This window comes from Alosa pseudoharengus, unplaced genomic scaffold, assembly GCF_046254945.1.
Source record: "Alosa pseudoharengus isolate Yale_2024_CS ecotype anadromous, Long Island Sound unplaced genomic scaffold, YU_APseudo_1.1 YU_APseudo_1.1_scf_14, whole genome shotgun sequence".
In the NCBI taxonomy this organism is placed as follows: Eukaryota; Metazoa; Chordata; class Actinopteri; order Clupeiformes; family Clupeidae; genus Alosa; species Alosa pseudoharengus.
Window position 1 is genome coordinate 4,207,204 of NW_027468609.1, and position 26,133 is coordinate 4,233,336.

Consider the following 26,133-nt stretch of genomic DNA (forward strand, 5'->3'; position numbering starts at 1 on the left):
TAAGGATGTGCCGTTTCAGAAACATTTTCAGTATTTCAGCTGTGATCCGCTGTCTAATGTTATTTGTCCACTGAAAGACAGGATCCACAGCTAAACCTCTGACAATGGATGGACACAACTCTCAAATCAGTGGTCTTGCAATGCACCATGACAAGAAATTAGCTGACCTGTCAAATGCAACCAAACAACTGCAGAAGAAACACAGAGGTGGGTTTTGGTCCATCTCTCTCTCTCTCTCTCTCTCTCTCTCTCTATCTATCTATGTCTGCCTGCCTGTCTGTCTGCCTGCCTGTCTGTCCATCTATTCATTGTAGTAAGTTTTAGGGCTGGCTGTTATTTGCACTGCTCTCAGATGCTCTCAGACGTTCAAGCAAAGGTGAGTGAATTTTGCCTTCTTGTGTAGAGATGGACGCTAAGCTGCTGGAGATGGCCACTCAGGGGAAGACCGTCTCTGAGATGGAGAGGATGCTGCAGAACCTGAAGGCTCAGGAGGAAAGGAACACCCAGCTGCTGGAGTCCATGATGGCACAGCTGCTCACCCTGCAGGGAGACCCCAGGCAGCAACGCACACAGGGCCACAAGCAACAGCAACAACAGCAGTATGTGACTGGAAGTGATCGAGCACTTTCCACACACCTGGTCTCATTCCATTATCACAGAGCACTTTCACACACCTGGTCTCATTCCATTATCACAGAGCACTTTCACACACCTGGTCTCATTCCATTATCACAGAGCACTTTCACACACCTGGTCTCATTTCATTATCACAAAGAGAAATACTAAGTATAAGTGTACAGTAGGTATAAGTATAAGTGATCCCGTGAGGGAAATTTGGTCTCTGCATTTATCCCAATCCATGAATTAGTGAAACACACTCAGCACACAGTGAACACACAGTGAGGTGAAGCACACACTAATCCCGGCGCAATAAGCTGCCTGCAACAACAGCGGCGCTCAGGGAGCAGTGAGGGGTTAGGTGCCTTGCTCAAAGGCACTTCAGCCGTGCCTACTGGTCGAGGTTCGAACCGGCAACCCTCCGGTTACAAGTCCGAATCGCTAACCAGTATTAGGCCACGGCTGCCCAACCGGGTCTCACAGCATCATGACAGTTAAATACCATCTTTTTGTCATTAACATTACACTGATGGTTCAGTTGGCCTTGGAAATGTCTTTTTGTCATTAACATTACACTGATGGTTCAGTTGGCCTTGGAAATGTCTTTTTGTCATTACAGTAACATTACACTGATGGTTCAGTTGGCCTTGTAAATGTTGGAGGTGATGAAGCCCTCTCAAAACATGTGGTCTCTCTCACTGATAAAGAGAAAGACTAGCTCCTACTTTTTTGGGTTACCATTATACCGGTTGTGCAGTTGGCCTTGGATATGTTGCTGGCTGAAAACCGAGGCTGTTTGGGAAGTGAACTGAATTTATTGCTGTGCGTCTTTTGCTTTGACCTCAGACGAGAAGTATCTCAAAGCAGACAGAATGATGCCCAGGGGAGAGTGGCCCAGACCTTTGTTCCTCTCTATATGGGTGGATTACTGTCCTCAGAAATCAGGTGAATGGCCCATCCTCATACACTGTGTGTGTGTGTGTGAGTGAGTGAGTGAGTGAGTGAGTGAGTGTGTGTGTGTGTGTGTGTGAGTGAGTGAGTGAGTGAGTGAGTGAGTGAGTGAGTGTGCGTGTGCGTGAGTACTGTATTTATAATATTTAGATTTCTATTTATGTATTTTTGCCCAACAAGGATTACATTTGGTTTGTGCAATTGACACCACATGATAAGACTTAAGACTTCAAATGAGGGTCCACTTATGAAATCTTGAGAGTGATCTGTCATTTGAACCCATTCTCAACCACATTCTGTTTATCTGTGTAGTAATGTGCGTCTGTCCTACCTGCAACATGGTGGCCACAGTCCTCAGGTGTTGGCCCAGCTGCAGGAGCTTCTAAATGAAGCCCTGCAGGTGGAAATGCATCATGGGAAACAACCCAACCCCAAGACGCATCAAAGAGAGCCGAGTAAACGTGAGCTGTGTTTGATGCTACTTACCCAAGATTAAATCCTTCAGGCTCAGATCAGTAAAATGACTGGCATTGTTTTCCACCACATATCTACCATATGTGTTGGACCCAACGTTTTGAATCAACAGTTCAGATTGAGTTGTACTAATGATGACATTAATTTGATTGCCACAAATCGGTTGCTTGGTTGCAACTTTGACACTCTTAACTTAGCTGATGTCTCTATGTCTGGAATTGTGTCCTGAGATGTTAAGGTTCATTCATTTGTCATTTGTAAAATATGCATTTCTCCTCACCTTTGTCTTTTACATGAACGAGCAGGGAGGTATGATTCTGACTGGTACCAAATCAACAAACAGCTCATCACCACAGAGATAGAGAACCAGAAGCTGGAGGAAGAACTCAGGACTGCTCAGCTGAGAAAGAGCAAAGGCTCCAGACCGCCGTACTCTACACACATGGGTAATATACTTTAGAGATAGTATTCTTTAATTCTTATTAATAATTCTTATAACTTGTAACCGGAGGGTTGCCTGGTCGAACCCCAACCAGTAGGCATGGCTGAAGTACGCTTGAGCAAGGCATCTAACCCCTCACTGCTCCCCGAGCGCCGCTGTTGTTACAGGCAGCTCATTGCGCCGGGATTAGTGTGTGTGCTTCACCTCACTGTGTGCTCACTGTGTGCTGAGTGTGTTTCACTAATTCACGGATTGGGATAAATGCAGAGACCAAATTTCCCTCACAGGATCAAAAAAGTATATATACTTATACTCTTATTATTTTTAGCACTATAAATAGTATTCTTAGATATGGAGTGTGTCAAGTAAAACATTGTGATATACGCTATACGCTCCAATCTAGAGATACTAGTACTAGAAGACAGTAACAGCGCAGCCAAACAGACAAAAAGTACTAGTTGAAACTTCAACATGGGGTCTGTTGGTAATGTGAGAACGTTCTCAAAAAGTTCTTGGTATTTGACAGGACCACTCAGGGGACAAGAAGTCCAAGCCATGAAGATGGATATTGACCTGCTGAAGCACGAGCTTGAGATAAACCGCTTGAGAAGACAGATACGCACAAGGAGGACACCGCGATCACCATCACTGTTTCCCTCACTGGTAAACAACGCTGATAAGTTTCTCTATGACAACAATCTCCAGGGAGTTGTCTCCTTAACTCCACTATGTTCAGCTGTATCAGAGTGATAACACATGTATACTTTTATCTCTGTTGACGTGATGATGACAGATGAATTGTGCTGATCTTCTGTCCAGGAGGAGGTCAGATCCCAGACACCAGCCCTCACCAAGTATCTGTATCAGCAGACAGATGCACTCGGACCAGCTTCATATGACCCTGTGTACGTGTGTACACAAACACACACACACACACAAGCACACACATGCACACACACGCACACACACACACACACACACACACACACACACAGTGTTGTGCGTGAACGAGTTCAAAAGAACGCGTTCATTGAACACGCTCATTTTTTCGTGAACGTTGAACTGAACGCAACACATTTTTTAATAAAGAACTTGAACGTGAATTAGTTCACATTATGTGTCATGAACGGCAGACATCACTGTAAATGAACGTTGGAATTTGTTTTCCATTGAAAACTGAGTGACATCTGTTTTCTCTTTTGAAACGCAACGAGAGAAAGTTCCTCCCTCCTGTATTCTCGCTGGTGCCGCTTAAATCATGTATCACCAGACAGATATGGTTTTGACATTGTGTGCGCAATGCATTGCGGGCAACGTAGTGTCCGGCTGAAAATAGTTGAATAGCATACTGGCTTCCGCACAACGTTACCCGTGATGAATTGCAGCAGAGCGGGGTAGGCATAGCAACGCCGCGTAGCAGGCAACGACGAGAGCGCGGAGGGCTGGAGGAGCGAGAGAGAGAGAGAGAGAGAGAGACCAATGACGAGAGTGAAAGAAAGCGCTGCAATTTTTTTTAAAAATGGCTAGTGGAAGTGATGGCACGGAGACTGGTCTACCTTGTCTGTACTGCTGCAAGTTTCATCACCTGGTAAGAAACCCACAATTGCAGTGTCATGAGCAAATGTCTACAATGAGCAGCTTCAAAGAACGTATAGTGATTTCTAGCTCGTAATAAAAAGTATTTATTTGAATATCTCACGAAAAAAGTAAAATGAACTGAACTTTGAACTAGTTCAGAATAAAAATTTTGAACTTTGAACGTGAACTGTTCACTTTGAGCATGTATGAACTGAACTTGAACTAGTTCAGAAAAGCTGTGAACTGGCACAACACTGCACACACACACACACACACACACACACACACACGCTGGGACCAGCTCCATATGACCCTGTGTATGTATGTACCCTTACATGAGGACTAAGGATTAGATAATAATATATTTAAGCAATAAGCACCGAGAGGCCATTATATCAACAGTGAGAACACATACTGTATGATCAAGTCTTAATGTAACTGTTGAGAGGCCATTATATCAACAGTGAGAACACATACTGTATGATCAAGTCTTAATGTTGCTGTTGATAGTTGTGTAGAAACCGTATCAGACCAGTGTACTTATATGTTCGTTCTGTCTGTCTGTCTGTCTGTCTGTCCTTTCTTTTGTTTACACCATCCATTCACTCCTTGTAGTAATGTGAAGTGTCGGCTGTTGTTTGTATAGGGCAGGTTTGTAGTAATGTGTAATGTTGGCTCTTGTTTGTATACAGGGCAGGTTTTGTGGTGTTCTATGACTTCCTGCTGGGTCTGAGCCTGTCGTACCGCCTGTGCCGCCTGACGGTGGGGCTCTTCAGTGGAGATCAGGAGCTGGGCGCCCCCTCTCTCCTGCCCCCAGTGCAGTGTGAGCCCTCCTCCCCATGCCACCCCCCATGCCGCCCCCCAGGGCAGCACAGGGGCCAACTCGCCGTGCTTGCCACCAAGCAGGCTGTGCCCAGGTCAGCATGTGGGGAATGCACATCCAGTCTTTGGAAAAATTACTCAATAGCCACTTAGCCAATTAGCTAGTAACTAATTAGTTAATAAGTAGTGCAAAAGTCAGCTAGACATGCTTCGCTACCAAGCAAGACGTACCCAGGTCTCAATGTAGGAAAAGATTAGAGACACCAGGCAAGCCTGATGCTTTTTCTCTACGAAACTCCCCCTCGCTCGGTCATTTAACCATATACCGACTTGCGAAGATGAGTAATTAACACGAAAACGTTGCCTGGTGTCTCTTTAATAAAAGCTGAAAAAATGGCTTCATAAAATTCTAATAACTGACCAATATATGGTTTAATTATCACTTAAAAACAAGCTATACCCATGCTCACTGTGTTTTCGTTCTTCTGATTTTAAGAAGAAAGTGGACCTGTGGTCTGAGGTTATAAAGGCTTTCTGTGAAACATTGTGTGTTTTTTCTGTCATTCCAGAGTCCACCCTGCCCCTGCACTCTCCTTAGTGCTTCACCTGCAGGCCTCAGGAGGATATGACACGCTTGGACAGGAAGTGACCCGTCTGCTGTCCCGGGGCTGGGTGAAAGTGGACGTGTTTGACCAGCACAACCGTGTTATCAGTGGGAGGTGGAGAGTGCCCCTCCGACTGCTGCCGACCAAACCATCCATGACGACCGGAGAGATGAACGCTGTGCCTCAGGTCACACACACACACACACACACACACATGCACATACACACTAACACACACACACACACACACACAGACAGAGAGAGAGAGCTAAATGCAAGGACTACCTCCATGACTGTATTGTGATGTCATTAGATCTACCTCCATGACTACCTCCAAGCTGTGTTGATTCAAGTTTAGCGTCTGTTGTGAATTATTTGTTTCTCAGCAAAAGCCACGACGAATCGTTAACAATGAATGTAAAGAGACATATCGTGGAGTTTATTTTTTTTGTTTTGGCAGGTAGCCGTATAATAAGGGATAATGTATAGAACACCGGTCATTATCTGTTCGCCCTGTCGGGACTTATTTTCAGATAATGACCGGCGTTCTATACATTATCCCTTACTTATATTATCTGTGTCCTTTGAGCTGGTGTGTGTGTGTTTGTACAGCTGGATAGTGCAGAACTGTATCTGAGAGTCGTGAATGCTCGAGATGCAGATGCACACAGTTCCATCCCCATCAGCCAGAGCATGGCATCTCTCTACCGATTCCCTCCTGTGGTGAGTGCAGTCACCCTTGGTGTTCTACAGTATACGTCATTGTTTCACTCAGCCACGGTCCATCTCTGAGCCCTGTGTGTCCTGATTCCCCACTGTGGAGAACTTTACTCAAGCAGGCCTGTTTCCTTGTGTTGTGTTAGGTTGTGTTACCTAGGCAGACCACTAGAGGGCATGAGTGAGCAGACAGAACCAGAGCCGTATAGAGAGTTTGGGCAACTCAAATCATAGCGCCATGAAGACCAATGTCAGATGATTCTACAGCGTATCCCATGGGGCGAACATGCTATGTTGAAATAAATCGTTTAATTTCATCAATAACAGGCATATCAATGTTATTATCCATGTTTATTTTCACCATTAACAGACATATCAATGTTATTATCAGGAGGGAATAGACCCCGCCGGGGCTACAATGGGTTAGCAGCTCATTGTGGCAGTAGCCCAGGCTTCACTAAGCTATGGGCTGCACCCTACTAAGCTACAGTACGACATAATGAAAAAATACCCCTAGAGTCAGCGAGAGCAGGGGCGGAAGATGACTCACTTGTGATAGACATGGTTACTGACCCTGGAACGAATTTGATTACGAGTAAGGAAAACATGTTTGTGGAAGCCACTAGTTCAGAGAAAACTGAGAAAAAGCTGCAGATGTGTGTGTGTGGTTGGCAGAAGGTTACAAGTCTAAAGGGCCTGAAAATTCATCAAGGGAAAAAGAAGTGCTTGGTAGAGGGAACACAGGGTCCCCGCATTGATAGCTATTTCTTAAGAAGTGCATCAAGTCAGTCGGTTGAAGTCCAGCGACAGGAAGAAACCCACAGTTCGCAGGACATCAGTACCCCTGTTGTTGAGGTAAGTTCTAGCACTGAGGCAGAGAGAGAGGCCAGTCAGCCAAGGAGGGAGAAGATTAATGGTCATAGGCCTGGGGTTAGATGGCCAGGCGCAGCAGAATGTAGAATGTGGGAAGATGTTAATAGTGATTTGGTCAGTATCCTGGGTCAGCTCAAGGGGACGGCTGAAAGCAAATTAGAGAAAATGGGAGACATTATTTATAGCTATGGTAAGGAAAGATTTGGGACTATTGAGAGAAGGACAAAACGGCTACATGAGGTAGTTAAATCTAGGTGCCAGCAGGAGATAGATAAACTTATCAAGGAGAGGAGGCAGCTTAAGAAGCAGTGGAGAAAAGCTACAGATGATGAGAAGGAAGGTATTGACTGTCTACAGGCAGATGTGAGGGAGCGGTTAGTAGTGCTAAGAAGAGCTGAAAATATTAGGAAAAATAGGAAGAAGAAATCACGAGCCCGACTAGCATTCTATAAAGACCCATTTAAGTTTGTTAAGTCTTTATTCGTAATGCAGAAGAGTGGTAGTCTTTTGGAACCTAAGCAGAAGCTTGAGGAGTATTTAGAGGGAGTGCACAAAGATAGGGAGAGGTTCAGGGAGATGGTACTTCCTGCTGATATCCCACCTATTGGTGAATTAAGTAGCCAATGCGACGATAGTCCACCAAGGTGGAAAGAGGTGCAAGAAGTAATAAAACGTGCAAGGGCCTCTTCAGCCCCGGGACCTAATGGAGTGCCCTACCGGTTGTATAAGAGTGCACCAGATGTTTTAAGATTTTTATGGCAATTAATGAAGATAGTTTGGAAAAAGCAGAGTATTCCCAAGGCTTGGCGGAGGGCTGGGGGAATATTTATTCCCAAAGAAAAGGACGCAGTGGAGATTAATCAATTTAGGCCAATTAGTCTACTGAATGTTGAAGGGAAGGTTTTCTTTAGTGTGGTGGCACGGAGACTGACAAATTACCTTGAAAGGAATAAACTAATTGATACCACGGTGCAAAAAGCTGGAATTCCTGGCTTCTCCGGGTGCTTAGAGCATACCAGCATGATTTGGCACCAAATTCAATTAGCAAAGCGTGAGAAGAGAGACCTGCACATTGTGTTCTTGGATTTGGCTAATGCTTTTGGGTCTGTGCCGCATAGTCTGTTGTGGGAGGCCTTTGATTATTTCAGAATCCCAGGTAGCATTAAAAGCCTAGTAAAAGCATACTTTCTGGATATTCAATTATGTTTTACTACAGCTGATTACACCACAGGTTGGCAACATCTTGAGATAGGAATCATGGCCGGATGTACCATCTCCCCACTTGCTTTTACAATGGCAATGGAGGTCATTATTAGGGCCTCAAAATGGGTAGTGGGCGGGGAGAAGTTGCAGGGAGGGCCACGCCTCCCCCCGATTCGGGCTTTCATGGACGACATGACAACCTTGACGACAACCGTTCCATGCACCAACAGGTTGCTGGGTAAGTTAAATAGTAATCTGCAATGGGCCAGAATGAAGGTGAAACCAAGTAAGTCTAGGAGTCTCTCAATTATTAAAGGGAAGGTAACAGATAAGAAGTTTGCTATAAATAAGGAGGTGATTCCCACAGTTCTGGAGAAACCAGTGAAGAGCCTGGGAAGGTGGTATGATGCAAGCCTTAGTGATAAATCACAGGTTGAAGACTTTAGACAGGTCACTAGGCAAGGTATTGCAAAAATTGACAAGTCGGGGCTGCCAGGTAAGCTCAAGCTGTGGTGTTTGCAGTTTGGTTTGTTGCCTCGGCTAATGTGGCCATTGACAGTTTATGAAGTTCCTCTGTCAAAGGTAGAGAGGTTGGAAAAAATGATCAACTCCTTTGTCAGAAAATGGCTCGGAGTCCCACGCTGCTTAAGCAGTGTAGCCTTGTATGGGAAGGGTATTGTAGAGTTGCCAATATCTAGTCTGACAGAGGAATTTAAGTGTGCTAAGGCTAGATTGGAATTGACTCTTACTCAGTCCAAGGACCCAGTGGTGAGGAAAGTTGCACCCTCAGTTAATGCAGGGAGGAAGTGGAACCCAGAGCAGGCAGTTAAGCAAGCTCAATCAGCATTGAAGCATAGAGATATAATGGGCTATGTGCAGCACGGGCGCGGGGGTCTAGGGGTGGGTGCAAGTAAACCCTTGTGGAGTAGGGCTTCTGCAGGAGAAAAGAGGAAAATGGTAGTGGAGGAAATGCATAGACAGGAGGAGGCTGTAAGATGTACTAAGGCAGTGTCGCAGGCAAAACAAGGGCAGTGGGTGAACTGGGAAGGGGTGGAAAAAAGACAGATTAAATGGAAAGATCTATGGGGCATGGAAGCTAGTAAGATCAGATTTATGTTAGGTGCTACATATGATGTGCTCCCATCTCCCAAGAATTTAAGTCAATGGTTTGGTGAGGATGATAAATGCATACTTTGCTCGTGTGTGGGCAGTCTCCACCATATCCTATCAGGATGCAAGGTAAGTCTCACCCAGGGGCGGTATACGTGGCGTCATAACCAGGTATTGAAATGTGTGGCAGCGGCAATAGAGGATAAAAGAAGAGAAGTCAATTCATTAGCAGCTAGTAAAGGGGTAAGGCAAATTAACTTTGTACGTCAGGGGGATAAACCTTGTTCCGCGAAGGCCAGGTGTAAAACCGGCCAGTTGAAAAATGGGGCGGGCTGGGAAATGAAGGTTGATCTTGGCCAGTAGATGGCGGTACCTCCACATATAGTGAGTACTAAGCTACGTCCTAACGTAATTCTATGGTCGGATTCAGAGAAGATAGTTTACTTCATTGAACTCACTGTTCCTTGGGAAGACAGAGTGGAAGTGGCCAATGAGCTGAAGAGAGCTAAATATACTGAAATAGCAGAGGAGGCAGCTAAGCGAGGTTGGAGTGCACGATTAAGGCCTATTGAAATCGGTGCACGTGGGTTTGTGGCCAGATCTGCTATTGGCTTGCTGTCTGAATTGGGCATTTGTGGTCGAAGTCTAAGGCAGGTGGTTAGTAACATGTCCTTAGCAGCAGAACGGGCAAGCGAATGGTTGTGGGTAAGGAGAAGTTACCCTTCCTGGGGCGCAAGCTAAGGTAAGCTAACTGGCTCATTTGTTTTGGTCGTGGGTAAGGAGAAGTTACCCTTCCTGGGGCGCAAGCTAAGGTAAGCTAACTGGCTCATTTGTTTTGGTGGTGGGTAAGGAGAAGTTACCCTTCCTGGGGCGCAAGCTAAGGTAAGCTAACTGGCTCATTTGTTTTGTGTTTGTGATGGACTGTGCCTAGGTTGATGGTACTTGGCTAAGGTTCTTTATGGTTTATGGTTCAGTCCACATCAACGGGACGGACCGACCTAGCCAACTTAAACCATGCCTAGGTTGGTTAAGGGTATTTGGATGCTTGTTGTGGTAATATGGGGCAGCATGGGGCGTAAGCTAACTGCTAACTGCTGGCTAATTTGTTTTGTGTTTGGGATGGGGCCTAAGATAATGGGCTAAGCTAACTGGCTAATTTGTTTTGTGTTTGTGATGGGCTGTGCCTAGGGTGATGGTACTTGGCTAAGGTTCTTTATGGTTTATGGTTCAGTCCACATCAACGGGACGGACCGACCTAGCCAACTTAGACCATGCCTGGGCTGGTTAAGAGTATTCTGAGTATTGGATATTTCAATGTGGTAATATGGTGGTAGCATGGAGGGGAGTGTCTCCAGGACGCTGGTTTCACTGTTAAGCCTTCATGAGGTGTCGTGGGCCTAACTTAACGAAACATCGGTGAATGAGGGTGCCCACTTGATAACCCCAATGACATGCCGCATACTATATAGGCTACTGCTGTTGGATAGGCCATTTGCATTGTGCTTGTGACCATTTGTTGGCGGATTTGTGGGTAGTGTGCTTTTTAAAGTTAAACTTGAGCAGGGGCTTCTGAATGTGTTTTTACCTTGGATTTTGGCACAAGGGATTTTAACATCTAATCCTGTGTATTAATGTAATCAATGTTTATTTTCACCATTAATAGGCATATCAATGTTATTATCAATGTTGGTCAATATGTTAAGGGCCCTTACAGAAAGATCCCAGTGTCTGTTTACCTGTGATATCTTAAATGGGCCTGTAAAATGCCCATTTAGTCCGGTGGCATAATGTAAAATGCCCATTGTAGTGAGTGACCAGTGACCATGTGGACCATTGTCTAAATGGTCATCTTATACACACAGGTTACCACGAGTAGACGTCTCCCTTCACAGTATGCGTTTGAGTCCTGTGATCGGAGCAACAAGACGCATCAGTACCCATCAGAGCCCGCTCCACCGACCAATACACTGTCTGGTGACCTGGCCGCTCCACCGACCAAGACACTGTCTGGTGACCTGGCTGCTCCACCGACCAATATGCTGTCTGGTGACCTGGACTAAATGAAGATGTTGTGTTTATGCTGACAGTAATATGTTTATGTTTATGGTTCATAGCAGAATGCTTTTTTCCAAAGTAATAATACTATAATCATATGACGTCAATAAACATTCAAATTAAGGGCTGTATTGTGCACCCAGTGCAACAGGGCGCAAAGCACGATGCAAGTCTTATTCATATCGTAGGCCTACACCCAGTGATGAATTTTTTGCCATGGGCCCCACTACCATCAACATGCGGTTGTGTCAATGATCGAACATAGGTGTGGTTTGGCGCTTGATCTAAACATTGATATCTTACATCCACTAAAATCAGTACACTACTGACCAAGAACAACCTGGTCTATAGCAAAAAGCTAATAGAAAGCCCAGCGGTGAAGACGCACTGTCACGAGATATCAGCAGCCCTAACTGAATAAGCTATCCATAGAATTTTTATTTTGTTTTATTTGGGTAAGTTTTTTCCCCCTTTTTTTCAGGCTTTGTTTTCATCAATAGAGAAAGTAAATAACTTAGATCTGTTTTGTCATTGCTTATGAGATGCATGAAGTTAGCTTCATTTCACTATGCGTTCAAATAATAGGCGAGTGCAGAATGCATGTAGACTATGCTCTGCTAGTCACGCACAGGTTTTAGTAAAGCAAGTACAGTAGGCCTAGTGGAACAAAATACCGACGGCTATTTGACATTGCACTGCTGGCTATTAAAGGGAATGATCAATGAGTTTTTAGGCCTTGTGGACTCTTAACCTTGTGTAGTCAGTTATGGTCCCAACACATCAGAAGGGTCACACACTAGACCTACTATAGTGTTGTCCTCTGGTTTCTCAGTTTCCAATGTTAAAATAGTTGATACTGGTGTGTCTGACCATTTTATGATTTTATTTGAATCTTCACTGCCCCTCCCCCCCCCATCCTACTCCCTTGTCAGAGCTATTAATTCCACCACAGCCTCACAGTTCACTAATACTTTTATTCTCTCTCTTTCACCTGCTGTCTTAGATTCTCTTTCCACCTGTACAGACACTGAGAAATCTACTTACTCTTTTTAATACATCTTGCCTTGCCACTCTTGATTCTGTAGCTCCTTTAAAACAAAAGCGGTGTAAATTCAATAGGTCAACTACTCCTTGGCTACAGGTCTCCTATGATATATTTACAGATTCTCTTAAGGCAAATTTGACAACATAAAGTCTCATATCTCACCCTCAATTTCTGATCCTGCTTTGTATCAGTCTGTAGTTTGCCGCCTCCAACAATTCCAACCAGTCTCTTCCTCACAGCTGTCAGACTTGGTCTCTCATATGAAGCCCTCTTCTTGCCACTCTGATATTCTTCCATCTCACCTTTTCAAAGAAGCTTTTGCGGCTATTTGCCCTTTTATCTTGAGCATCATTAATAGCTCCCTGGCTAATGGAGTAGTACCCTCCGGCTTTAAACACGCTATTGTGCAACCTCTCCTGAAAAAACCTTTCCTTGATCCCATTAATTTGAAAAAGTATAGGCCCATTTCTAAACTGCCCTTTCTCTCTAAGATCTTAGAAAAAGTTGTTCTGTCACAAGTCTCTTCCTATTTAAACACCTCTAATATCCTTGACAAGTTTCAATCTGGTTTTAGACCACTTCATAATACAGAGTCTGCCTTACTTAAGGTCCATAATGATCTACTGCTCTCTGTTGACTCTGGCTCTTGTGCTCTATTGGTCCTGTTAGATCTTAGGGCTGCTTTTGACACCATTGACCACAAGATCATTTTAAAACGCCTGGATGTTGAAGTTGATCTGCAAGGCACTGTATTAAATTGGTTCAGATCTTACTTAACTGATAGATCTTTTTCAGTTCATTTAGGCAATGCTTCATCATCATCTGCTCTAATAAGCAAGTCAAACAGCGTTGTCAAGGAAAGTTTTTTCCAACTTAGAACAATAGCAAAGCTCAAGTCTTCTCTATCCTACAGTGATTTAGAAATCCTTATACATGCCTTTATTTCCTCTAGGCTTGATTACTGCAACTCACTGTATGTAGGTGTAACTAAATCTACTTTAAACAGACTCCAGCTGGTCCAAAATGCTGCAGCCAGATTACTGACTGGATCTAAGAAACGTGACCACATTTCACCTACGTTGGCTAAACTGCACTGGCTTCCTGTGGAACACAGAATTAATTTTAAAATGTTTCTGTTTGTTTTTAAAACTTTACATTGTTTAGCACCTCAGTATTTATGTGATCTTTTAACTCCTTTCTGTCCTCCTAGACCTCTCCGATCATCTTCCCAGTGTCTTCTTTGTGTTCCTTCTGCCTCTCTTAAAATACAAAGGTGACAGCTTTCTCTGTCTATGCTCCCCAGCTTTTGAATAGCCTTCCTGATGTTGTGAAATCCTGCCCCACTATTAGTAGTGTAACGTCGGCGCAAAAGACAGTGTTAGCGTTCTCCCGCGCAGGGGATCCTGGGATACGAGAGCAAACATTTGGGGGGTTTATGTCGTTAATTCTCCTTAGTTTTGAGTGTAATGTTAGCGTCTTTATTGTAACATGTTTTCCTTTTAGTTCTCCCTCGTGTGTAATCCTTTTTGTGTGGGGGTCTGCGTCCTCCCCTGTATGTGTAGTGTGTGTGTCTGCCTAATCGGGAGAATTCCCGTTGGGCCGCTTTACTTTTGGGCCGGTCAAGTAAAAAAAAAAACATAGGCCTATTGACATTTGTCACTTAGTCTGGCTGTCTTCTCCTAAAGTAGGCTACACGTTCCACAATCTATGCCTGACACCGCAGCCTCTACATGGGTTGTAGCCTACCGTGTGAGGAAGTTCTCCCCTCCCAAAAAGAGTTGGTTGGGTCCATATAGCCCGTCTTTTCCAAAATGTTTTCTCAGATAGGCCTACCGATAGCCGGGCCGGCCCTATAGCGATAAGCGTCATGGAGGATAGATGTAAAGAGGCCATAAGGGACTGAAAAGGCCAGGTAAAGAAATAAAGGAAGACATTGGAGGAGGATGTTGCCAAATGTGCCAAGCTTCCAGATTTCAAAGACAGACACTGGCAACTGGTAAGAGAGATTGGGTAATGTTGGACGTTAGCGTTGTCAACATTAAGCACAAGTATTAAATAGCCTTTTGTATCATCCAACATTGCGATTCATAAACTTTGCGAATGTTATGCAAATATTGACAACAAAACCCAAGCTTGATATGTGTGGCTATGCAGTAAATAAAAGGATAAAAGAGTAACAATAAAATATTGTTATTTAATGTAAGAAAGATCAGTATATGCAGGGCCAGGTTAAGGTCATCTGGGGCCCGGGGCAGAGGCCTCCCCTATTATTATTATTATCAAAATACATACGACAGAGAGAGAGAGGCAATTACATTATGACAGATAATGTAAAAATGAAATTTGCATTTATATTGTGGAACAGTTCACCAACATACAATTGTACCAACATACAAAAAACAAGTAGCCTACAAACATGGGGCAATGCACACAAAAAAATCAACCATGAAATATTATATTATTACCATCAATGAATTACTTAAACCAAGGCTTGAAAAAAACTGCCAGTGGTACCCAGGTCAGCCTAAAATGTGCAACTCCCGAACTCTGAACTCATGAAACATTGTAGCCTAGAGTTTGGCGTTCACGCACACAGCCACATTATGATACATTGTTAACACACAGCCCTAGCCAGCCACGACGTCAAATACACTGAAACACGCAGTCTAGCGCACGCACACAGCCTAGCCACATCAAATACAAACAAGGGGGGTGTTGGAGCCGATAACGGTAACGTTGTCAGGGACAGGGGTGGATGTGGACTTATCACTATTTTGATCCTCGTTTGTGGACAAGGAGCCTGCAGGAATGAATGCGATGGTACGCACACACCCACCTAACTTTCGCTTTGATATTGTCCCGGTTAGGTTCCTGCATTGGTCAGTTAAAAACTAGATGTACCGCAGAGCGGTACAAAATATGACCGCCGCCCAGTCCAGCACATTTTTTCCACAAAAAGAAATCACGCTGAAAGGCCTATATGATTCTAACTGTCTCACTAAATTGCATTATCCACACTCAATTCTCACTGGTATCTGCTAGACAACAAGTACCAAAACATGATTAGTTCATAGATTTCACATGTAAAATTAATTTTATACAACCCCACCTCCATCTTGCCTGTTCATAATTCTGAGAAATTCTTGATTGTTTGTGTTATGTTTATGTTATGTGTGTGTGTGTGTGTGAGTGTGTGTGTGTGTGTGGGTGTGTGTGTGCGTGCTTGTGTGTGTGCCTGCGTATGTGCCTGTGCATGCAAGCGTACATACTGTATGTCTACTGTGTGAGTATGTGTCATACGTATGATTACTGTGAATGTATGTGTGTGTGTGTGTGTATCTGTTTGTGCACATGTGTGCACATGAAATGGGTTAAGGTGACCCCTGGAGGCAAACATACGGAAAAAATGGTCATCCTAGGCCCTACAGTTCTCAAGATATTCACAGAGAACTGTGTCTGCCCTACCCTCCTTTCGGGGGGTCCAGTCCAGCGGGGGGGCTACAGATCAAAACGAAAAATGACGGTTCCATGCTATCCATGTGGGGGTACATGCCCACCAAGTTTTGTGTACCCCGGTCTTTCAGTGTCCCGGGAATCCTTGTTGGTGTACGTCACTAAATGTACACATAAATTATTTTATTGTAAGGCCCCCCATGAACGAAAGTACACAAAACTTGGCATGCATTCGGAGGGTGTCATAATGATCCTACACTTTTAATTTCGTGCAGTTTTGACCTTGTCAGCCAGAGATATTGTGATGAAAACACCTAATTTTTTGCTTTTTAATTTTTAACTAGGTGGCGCTATACATGAAATAAGTGGTAATGGGATGGGTTGACATGGCCCCTTGAGATCAACATACAAAAAAAAAATGGTCCTCCTAAACCCTACGGTTTTCGAGATATTCACAGAAAACTGTGTCTGCCCTACCCTCCTTTCGGGGGGTCCAGTCAAGCGGGGGGCTACAGATCAAAACAAAAAACGATGGTTCCATGCTATCCATGTGGGGTTACATGCCCACCAAGTTTCGTGTACCCCGGTCTTTCAGTGTCCCGGGACTCATTGACGGAAATTTGGGCATGCGAAAAAAAAAAAAAAAAAAAAAAAAAAAAATCTGACTAAACCTATATGACCGCCGCTTCGCTGCGCGGTGGTCATAATTAGTCTACATAGTAGGCTAATGACATCCACATGCAATATCTTTACAACAACAACGTCTAACAACGACCTATTTATTTGGACAACTTTGTATAGCCCTAATAAAGGCTAAAGTTACCTTTAGTTTTGTTCTAGCGAAGGCTACGTTCACGTATGGCTTTAAACAGCGGTAATGCTAGCCATTTTGACAAGCGCAATAATCTTGCCTACCTGTGCTTGCGGCTTGCCCATTTGAAATAACTCCTCTCGCTTTGCTGTCTCCATCCTTTCTGTTTTCGTTGTTTAAAAAACGTGTTATATCCATAATGAGTCTCGAGTTAATGAATTAGCTTATAACATTGTGTGCTGATAACCAGCATAGATAGTAATAGAAAACAACAAGCTAGCCGACAACTTCTGTAGCATGCGTATGTAGGCTCTCCTGCTCAAACAAAAAGTGCGCGCGTGCATAGTTCTGCATTAAGTTGATTTTGATAACGTGTTTACAAACTTACTTTACAGAAAATTGTAAATAGCCTACTGTCATGCAGTTAATGGAATACTGTGCAGAGTTGGGAAGTTATGGTAGACACACACAGGGGCAATTCTCTCTCGAGTAGCCTGATGAAATGCACAGTGCGTACTTGGGTACGGCCGTGGTTTTGGCGCGCCTTACTGAGAACGTCTGGCTGCCGCTCTCTCTTTTTTTGAGCTCCGCTTTCATATTTCCTAATTGTCTCATGCGAAGCCATTGTTGTCTGTGATAGCATGCATTGATAAGGGGAAAGACAGGTGACGATAAGACATTTGTTTTCTTTTTTAAATGTCCCGCGCCGGGGCCCCCTAGTGGCCGGGGCACGGGGCAGCAGCCCCTTTGCCCAATGCACAAACGCGGCCCTGAGTATATGACAGCAGTAGTCTACATCTACATTACTTGAAAAGAACTAGCTCCAGTTATGTATGAACAGTGAAGGTAACGATCTCTTAAACATGTGAAAAACGTGAACTTGAAGAAGTGAAAATTGAACAATATGAACTATGAATATTGAACAACGTGAAGCTACATCTATAAGTGTGAAAATGCTTAATATGGGAACAAAACATGGGAACTAAACGTGCATTACGAATATAATCAGTGCGAGCCCTGTGCTTGTTTCCCTGCAACAAGAAGGTTCCATCTGGGGGTGATAGAAGACAGTGACACCCTCAGTGTGTTTGAAATGTCCAGTCGATTGCGCAATTTGGTCTTAGTTGCAGTCATTGCCGAAAACCCGGCCTCGCATAGATACGTGGTGGGAAATGGTAGCAACGTTTTCAGCACTTTTACGGCTATCTCGGGATATTCTGGTTATGTTTTGATCCAAAAACCCACCAGAGATAGCCTGGCGGGCCATCCTATATCATTGAAATGTATAGTCTGGCATCGAATCATTCACCTCGCTTAATCCAAGGGGCGGGCAGAGAATTGTCTTTCAAACTGCCTAGGCATGCAATAGGCCAGCGCTACGACCATATCCGTATCCGGTAGGCAAAACGGCAAATACATCCTTCTTCGAAAGGAATGACTTAAGTGCATTGTGTTGCTCAACTTTCAAAGAAAAGCACAAGTCCAACTCCTCCAAAGTTGACGCCAACGCCGATTCAAACAACCGCTCTTCGTTCGCCATAGCCACCTTCCTTGTTGTTCACCGTCACAGGACTGTCGTTATCCTGTTAAGCCCGCCTTAAGACTCTCTAACGAAATAGAGCGCTGTGATTGAAGAACATCCACGGTGTTAAGCCAATAGAAATCCCTATGGTTTGCTACTAGACGTACAGGCTGAGCAAATTAATTTGCCGCCGCTAGGGTGCGTCTAGATTTCTAGGCTACGCCAGAGAGGTTTCCTTATACACACTCTTAAGACCACCGTCATTTGCAATTTCGATCAACTGCTCTTCCTCCTGCGCTGACAAGTTAGGACTATTCGGGATATTGACAAATGGGTTGCGACCCACTCATTGGTTTGCCGTGGATCTTTGGAGGATGGGAAGTAACGCTCAAACTCATTTGAAAGCGCAACAAGGTGATCGCGCACCAGCTGCGAGAGAAAGGGCCCTGCCTCAGTCTCTCCCAAAACCCCCACTACTGTTTGGAACATATCAAATACACCGGGGTCCACGTCCCCACAAATCAAGCTTGGCTTTAAATGCAGCGACTTTTAATGACTTCATTCTCCCCTGGAGTGACAGGTTGAGGTCATTAAGCAACCCGAATATGTCACACAGGTAAACGAGTTTTGACACCCAGTTCTCATCACTAAAATGTGCAGCTACTCAAACACTCTGGCCAGTGACCTGCTAAAGATGCTTGTTTTTTGTTGCTCATTCTAGCAGTTTAGCTAACTTTGTGTGACACTACCCTTCGCTAGTGAAGTGAGCTGACCTGAGGCTGCGCAGCAGTGTTGAAGGCGGGACAGACAGACGTAAGAAAATAGACCTTTCAAAATGCAAACATGCGTGCAATCAAACAACTGCATATAGGCCTATGCCATGTAAAAACATGACATTATTGCGAATTAAATTTTATTTAGTTTGCATGCATTTTTTTTTTAAATCATGTCGTAGGCTACGGCCTTTCCCGGGCCGCGGCCCGGTGGTTGGGGACCGCTGGTCTACATGATCAACCTATATGTCTTGTTTGCTCAGAAGTGAGTGTTGTAAAGATGTAGCCTACATCACCAAACACCAATATGATAGCCTACCCACGCTGAAAAACATGTAGGCTAAACATTAGTTCAATATGCCTCTTTGTGGAAGAGTGGAATTTCAAATGCTTTATTTCTTTCTGTTTTTGTTAACTTATCAACCTATCCTTGTGGAATAGTGGAATATGTTTTGTTATAATTCTCAGTTTAAGTAAATTATTATAACCTCACATTCGTTGAACCGAGGTAGCCTGCTAATAAAAACTACAGCATAGTAAGAACTAGCCATATAAAGGTCCTATCCTACCTTTATATGGCTCTGGTAAGAACTGAACTGTTGCTTATCCAATTTCCACCACCATGCAAAAGTGGGCTGGTCTTAGGCCTGAAACTCCCGGGCTGAAAAGTGGCCCCACTACGGCCCTGCATAGGCTACAACATTCAAAAGAACTGCTTACAGTCCTACATAGGCTAATCATGCAGGCAGTAAAACCATTCAATAAATATAGGGGTCGGCAACCCGCGGCTCCGGAGCCGCATGCGGCTCTTTGATCCCTCTGATGCGGCTCAGCTTTTGAAAATAATTAATGAGTAGCCTATTTAATTAAAATGTATTTTATTTTAGTTCGTCGTTCATTTTCAAAATGTAATATTGTAGGTCTATCTGAGTAATTTAGCCTATATAACTTTCCACCTCACTTGACTGTAACCGTAGCCTGCACAATAGTGTTACATTCGCGGTTCGTTGCCAAGTCGAAGGAAACCTCAGCGACCTGCAAGCGCGAACACAAGCGGGCTGAAATGGGAAAGTTTCCATCCGAAGACTGATTCTGAAAACGCGAAATGAACTGCCCGTTATAGCCTAGGCCTATATCGCACACTGCAACGAGTTAGTAGCCTATATTTCTGTGTTAAAGGATAATTCCGTTGTGATATTGACCTAAAGTGTATTGAAACATGATACCGAGTGTGAACGTATGTCTCATAGCCCATCTCGGGCGCTAGTTAGCCGATGCTACCAACAGCTTTTTCAATGGTGGTGCTTCGGCATCGGGCTAGCCATGCAAATAAATCATTGTTTTACACCATTTACGAGGCTCAATGTATCTCCAACCTTCATTGGTAGACTTCCGAGGGCCCTGACATTTAAAACAAGACATTGAGAACTTTGAAAAAACACTGGTAGTTTACTTACAAGACGATTTATACAGACAGTATCTTCACGAAGTTTAGCGTTTGCAGCCATCTTGAATTTAGTCACGATAAGTCGAGCGATGAGTAAGAATGAACAGGTATGATAAGGGATCAGATTCCAAAAATAATTCAGTGGAAATGCATGGATTCCAGTTGAAACTGGAACTGGAAACTTGAAACTGGAATCCATGCACCTCCAGTCACTCTGCTTGTCTAGTAGGTTCTTGGGAGAACCTTTCATAGTTCGTGTTGGTTGGAGGTTCCTGGATGAACCAGAATGTGCCATGCGCGAGCTGGACATTTGAAATTTCGTCATTTGGTTTGTCAGAGCCTCCTGAGTTTGCAACAAACTATCTGCAGGTGGGTATAGTCCAGTCATTTTAGGAGAAAGGGTTGAACAAATTGCAACACAAGCAAACTTAACTGATTTTGTATCCTCAATATGTTCTGAGTAAGGGAAAAAAAGCCCCGAAGAATCCCAATAGGGGAAAGTTTAGAAAAAGACCTAAATATACCCTATTCGTGCGCCTATACAGAATTTTTCTCACGGAAATAGGGGAAAAAAATTAACCTTCACATATCACCATGAAAATGACTGAGTTGATTACTTACATCAAGACAAACAAAAAATGTATTATGAGATTTTTTAAATTGTTTGTTAACATGGGCAAACAGGGCATAATGTAATTATGTATAGCTAATGTATAGTGACCCAAAACTAATTGCAACATTTGACAAACAAATTGTCCAAGGCATGGAGGAAGATAATACATGTCTTAACTGGTATTATATCTCATCTAGAGGGTATATGCTTTCAGAAAATATATAGTTTATGGTGTTTAATTTGTTTTCCCTGGACAGTATAGGCCAAAATGTATCCACTTTACACTAGATTCGCCTTTACAGAATAGAGGGCAATGTATTGTGCATGGCATGGAGGAAGATGGAAAATGTCTTAAATGGTGTTATATCTCCTCTAGAGGGTATATGCTTTCAGAAAATATATAGTTTAGGGTGTTTAATTTGTTTCCCTTAATAGTGCAGGCCAAAATGTATCAGCTGTTCACTTGATTCGCCTATACAGAATAGAGGAGTATGTGTTATGCATGGTATGGAGGAAGTTGGGACATAAGTTGATTGATGCTATATTTCATGTACAGTGCATATACTTTTAGAATATGTATAGTTTTGACTGTTCTATGACTTTGGTAAAACCATGACCCATGCATAGGCATGCATTGTTAATTATTAATCTTAAACTATATTTATTAGTATAGCATTTTTGCCAGATGTCACAACAATAGTCACTTGGAGGCTAACTGCAGTTATCCCATCTGCACCCTTCTGTCGAATTAGGACATGATCATGTCCATCTTCAACTTTGCCTTCATAATTTTCCTGCATTCACTAACATAAACATACTGTGCTGTCCGATTATTGTTTTAGACAAAAATTGTGCAAAGTAAAGGGGCATCATACAGGCCCCTCTGATTGGACAGACAGTATATCAGTCAACCCCTGGGCAAGAGGTCAATTACTATAAGACTTGCAAAATGATGGACTGATACTTTAGTGTGATATACTGTATGTTTCAGTGACCTCTAAATCAGATTATGTAAACACCAAAACCACTTTCCTAGGCTGAATAATTCTTAACTATGTGTTTGTACAGATTACACATTGTGGAACACTTACATGCAAAAACACACTTGGCTCTATTTAAAGATTCAACAACCATTTCCATTGATTCAAAGGGCCACAATGTAAAAATAGACACCAATTTTGCAACAAACCAGTTTGAAATAAGCCAAAGAAATTCACTATTTGAAAATAAAAGAATGTTCCTCAACAATGCAAGATTCTAAAATTCCATGTAAAGTTAGATGGGGTCAGATATTCTTTAGAATGTGTATTCTACAACATTCTAATTACAGTTTTGTCAGTATTTGAAGAAGAATAATGCATAAAAAAAACCCTCATTCTAACATATTTCCACCAACTGGATTTTCATGGTCTTTTACTATGGTGTAAAGATCACCAATTGAAATATAAAAATGTGAAAATAAATTCTGTTGCAATTAGTTTTGGGTCAGACCTTTGCCTGGACTATAAGCTCCGTTGTGGTATTAAAATTAACTATACATAATTACATTATACCCTGTTTGCCCATGTTAACAAACAATTTCAAAAAACTTAATACATTTTTTGTTTGTCTTGATGTAAGTAATCAACTCAGTAATTTTCATGGTGATATGTGAAGGTTAATTTTTTCCCTCTATTCACGTGAGAAAAATACTGAATAGGCGCATGAATAGGGTATTTGGGTCTTTTTCGAAACTTTCCCCTATCGGGATTCTTCGGGGCTTTTTTTCCCTTACTCAGGATATTGAGGATTCAAAATCAGTTAAGTTTGCTTGTGTTGCAATTTGTTCAACCTTGACCCCTATTTTGGCTTAAAATGACTGGACTAGTAATGGTGTCTATTTATAGTTAAATATTTATAAAGATATGACATATTGATACAAGGTGAGCCCATTCAAGTGTCAATAACGTTTACAGTTTAGGCAAAGATCCTTAATTACTAGCTCCGCTTTAACCCTCTCTGGTTTAGGTCTTTGATGGCTAACGTATCATTTTACCGCTAGCAATTCCTGGTCATTGTTTTATTGATTGTTAGTTGCATACAAGGGCGTTGTAGTGGGGGGACAAGTGGGAATAAATTACCCGGGCCCCAAGTGGGGAGAGGGCCCCTAAGGAGTTGAATTATATTTTCCTTAATAATAAATAATTTCCTTAATTTAAAGATCTTAATAAATGTTATTAACTAATATAGATGCAAATATTTCGGGTAAATGCATCAGTTGATCGATGTATTAAATTGTGTCCAAGCCAACATTGTTTGATGGCAGGCACCCTCTCCCTTGCACGAAATGGTTCAGTCCGCCTTCCCCTGCTAGGCGCATTTTTGAAGTAACGTTCATTCTGCCGAAGCGGCAATGCAGACGGTCATGGTGTGAAGATGTCTAAGTCTAAGAAAGCTAAATCCGGTTCCCAGAAAAGAAAAGAGAGGCAAGAAAGGGAGAAAAAAAGAAATGAGGGAAAACAAGTGTTAACAGCCTTCTTTCCCAAGAAAGGTGAGCCCAATGTGAAAGCAATAGTCTACAAATGAAATGAACTCCTGACACAAAATTAGAAATAACATGATGCCTAATTTATAGCCTACCACAACATTTCAATAGCCTACTAATTCGAAAATTATTATGAGCTAATAGCTTAACTTAGTAGGCTCAATGTTATATAGGTTCATGAGGAAAGGCTGTCAAAATAATAGCAAAGCTAACTTGTGAAACGCATCACACTCAGTTAGCTATAGATAGCTGTTCTCTCAGCCAAAAGTGTTCAATTTGTATAGATAGCTGTTCTCTCAGCCAAAAGTGTTTTCATTCATTTCATGTTCTAGCTTTTAAACATTCTTCAAATAAAACAGAAATTGAGTGAAGTCTTGGGTAATAAGATTATTTTCTGTTATACAGTACATATAAGACTTGTTAGATTAATTCAATGTGTGATTAGATAGTAGTTAGTTGTGAACCTCATGCTTCATGCTTACAGCCGGTGGTTGGTTGGGGGGGGGGGGGGGGGGGGGGCATGGCCACCACTTGTGCATAGGGCCCAGAATTTGATGCTACGCCCCTGGTTGCATATTTATTAGCTAGTAATGAAATTCATTTGAATGACATTGAGATAAGATTTCTAGTTTTACTTCTCATTCGGTTTACAAAGTTATCGATATATCTCTATTGAGCCCATAATAGCCTACTATTAAAGTTACACTTTGGCTCCACAATGCTAGCCATAAAGTTACAGTTGTATCGCTAGCCATAAGGTTTTTTGTTTACCAAGATGTTCACGTGTGTAAGAGTTTAAGATTGGGATGAAGTAGGCTATATTGTGAATGTTAAACCTCTAGGTAATCTATGTTTAGATAGCTCATATATAAAAAGAGGTGGCCACCGCACACTGTTATATTTCTTAGTGATTTTTATTGAGCAACGCGTAACTGTTTATTGAATATGTATTTGCTGTGAACATTGGTGTTTTTATGGATTCATGTGATTGTGGATATGCACACAAATATGGACATTTAAATACTGTAAACAATGTAATGGACTCTAATATCAGGATGACTAAATGTGATACTAAAATTGTGAAATGTTGATTGTGAAATATTTGACTAGTAATAGAAAAAGATCTCTGGATTGCCTCTAGTAGGGGAGATGACTGAGCTGTGTGATAGATTTACTAATTGACTAATTGATGACCGGAGTCAATGGACTATGTGACTAATTGATGTGATGACTTGAGTCATGTGATGTATCAGTGGCCTATCACCTGTTGGGATGGGACCTTATTTTATCTTACTTGCTTAGTTTTAAATTGAGCCTGATGAAGCAACTGGCCAAACGCGTTGCTCAATAAAAATCACTAAGAAATATAACAGTGTGCGGTGGCCACCTCTTTTTATATATGAACTTTAAAACCTGTAATCCACCAGCACCTTTTTAAGTTGGCTGTGCAAAGGGATCTCTTCTATTTTTCAAGTTTTATGAAACTTTGCAGGGGTTTTTAACCCTTTTGGCACGCCACCCATGATGAACTTTGATGACCAAACCAAGCACTTAAATCAAGCTGAATGTCTCTCCTTTAATGATGCGGATGCACAGAAAATAATATCCAAAGACTCCCTTTTTGGAAATCGCCAGAAAGATGGACCAAAAGTTAAATTAGAAGATGAAAAGGCCAAGATGGTATACCTTGAGAAAAAGAACATTAGCCTGAAGTGGCATGGCATTGCCCTCTCAGAGTACTGGCGCAACAAACAGATTCCAAGAGGGTTGAGGATTGACAAGAAGCCCACGCTTGGGAGCCAGGACGCTGAATTTCTGAAGAAATGGGAGCAGATCCTGAATAAGTGCTCTTTGGACTTAACGTTACTAATTATTGAACAAACTAAGCAAGATTCGTCGAAAGTAACAGCAGAAATACAGGCAGTAAAAGAAAATCTGAAGAAAGAGATGGGAAAACACACAGCTCACTCAACTGGAAACAGAGACCCAACAGGAATTAACAGCTTTTGAGGAACAACTTAGAGCTTTCAAGATCAAAAAGTATGAACGTGATGCTGAAGACTACAAAAAAGGAGTGGTCTACAGTTGGAATGACCACAGACAGCAAAGACGCAGGCCGCAACAAAGACATTCATGGAATCAGAGGCCAACAGAACGCAGACGTGAACTGTTTCTGACCAGTGAAGAAGACACTAGTGACCAAGGACAAACGAGTGCCACCTCCACAGATGGGAGTTTTTTAGGAAAAACACAAAATCGACGAAGAAAACGAGGAGGGGAAAGAGATCCAAATCGAGTGACCCGATTCCTGGTCCAGAACCAGAAAACACGGTGATCAATATTTCTGATTACAGTTTAACAGCCCCTCAGCTAAGTGTGTTAAGTCGTGGATTGTCTTTTGTTCCAACTAACAAAGTAAATGCATTTAAACTGAAAGTGGATAGCTATAAGTTTTTTAGACAACTGAACTTAAAGCATTTTTTTCATACTAGAATTG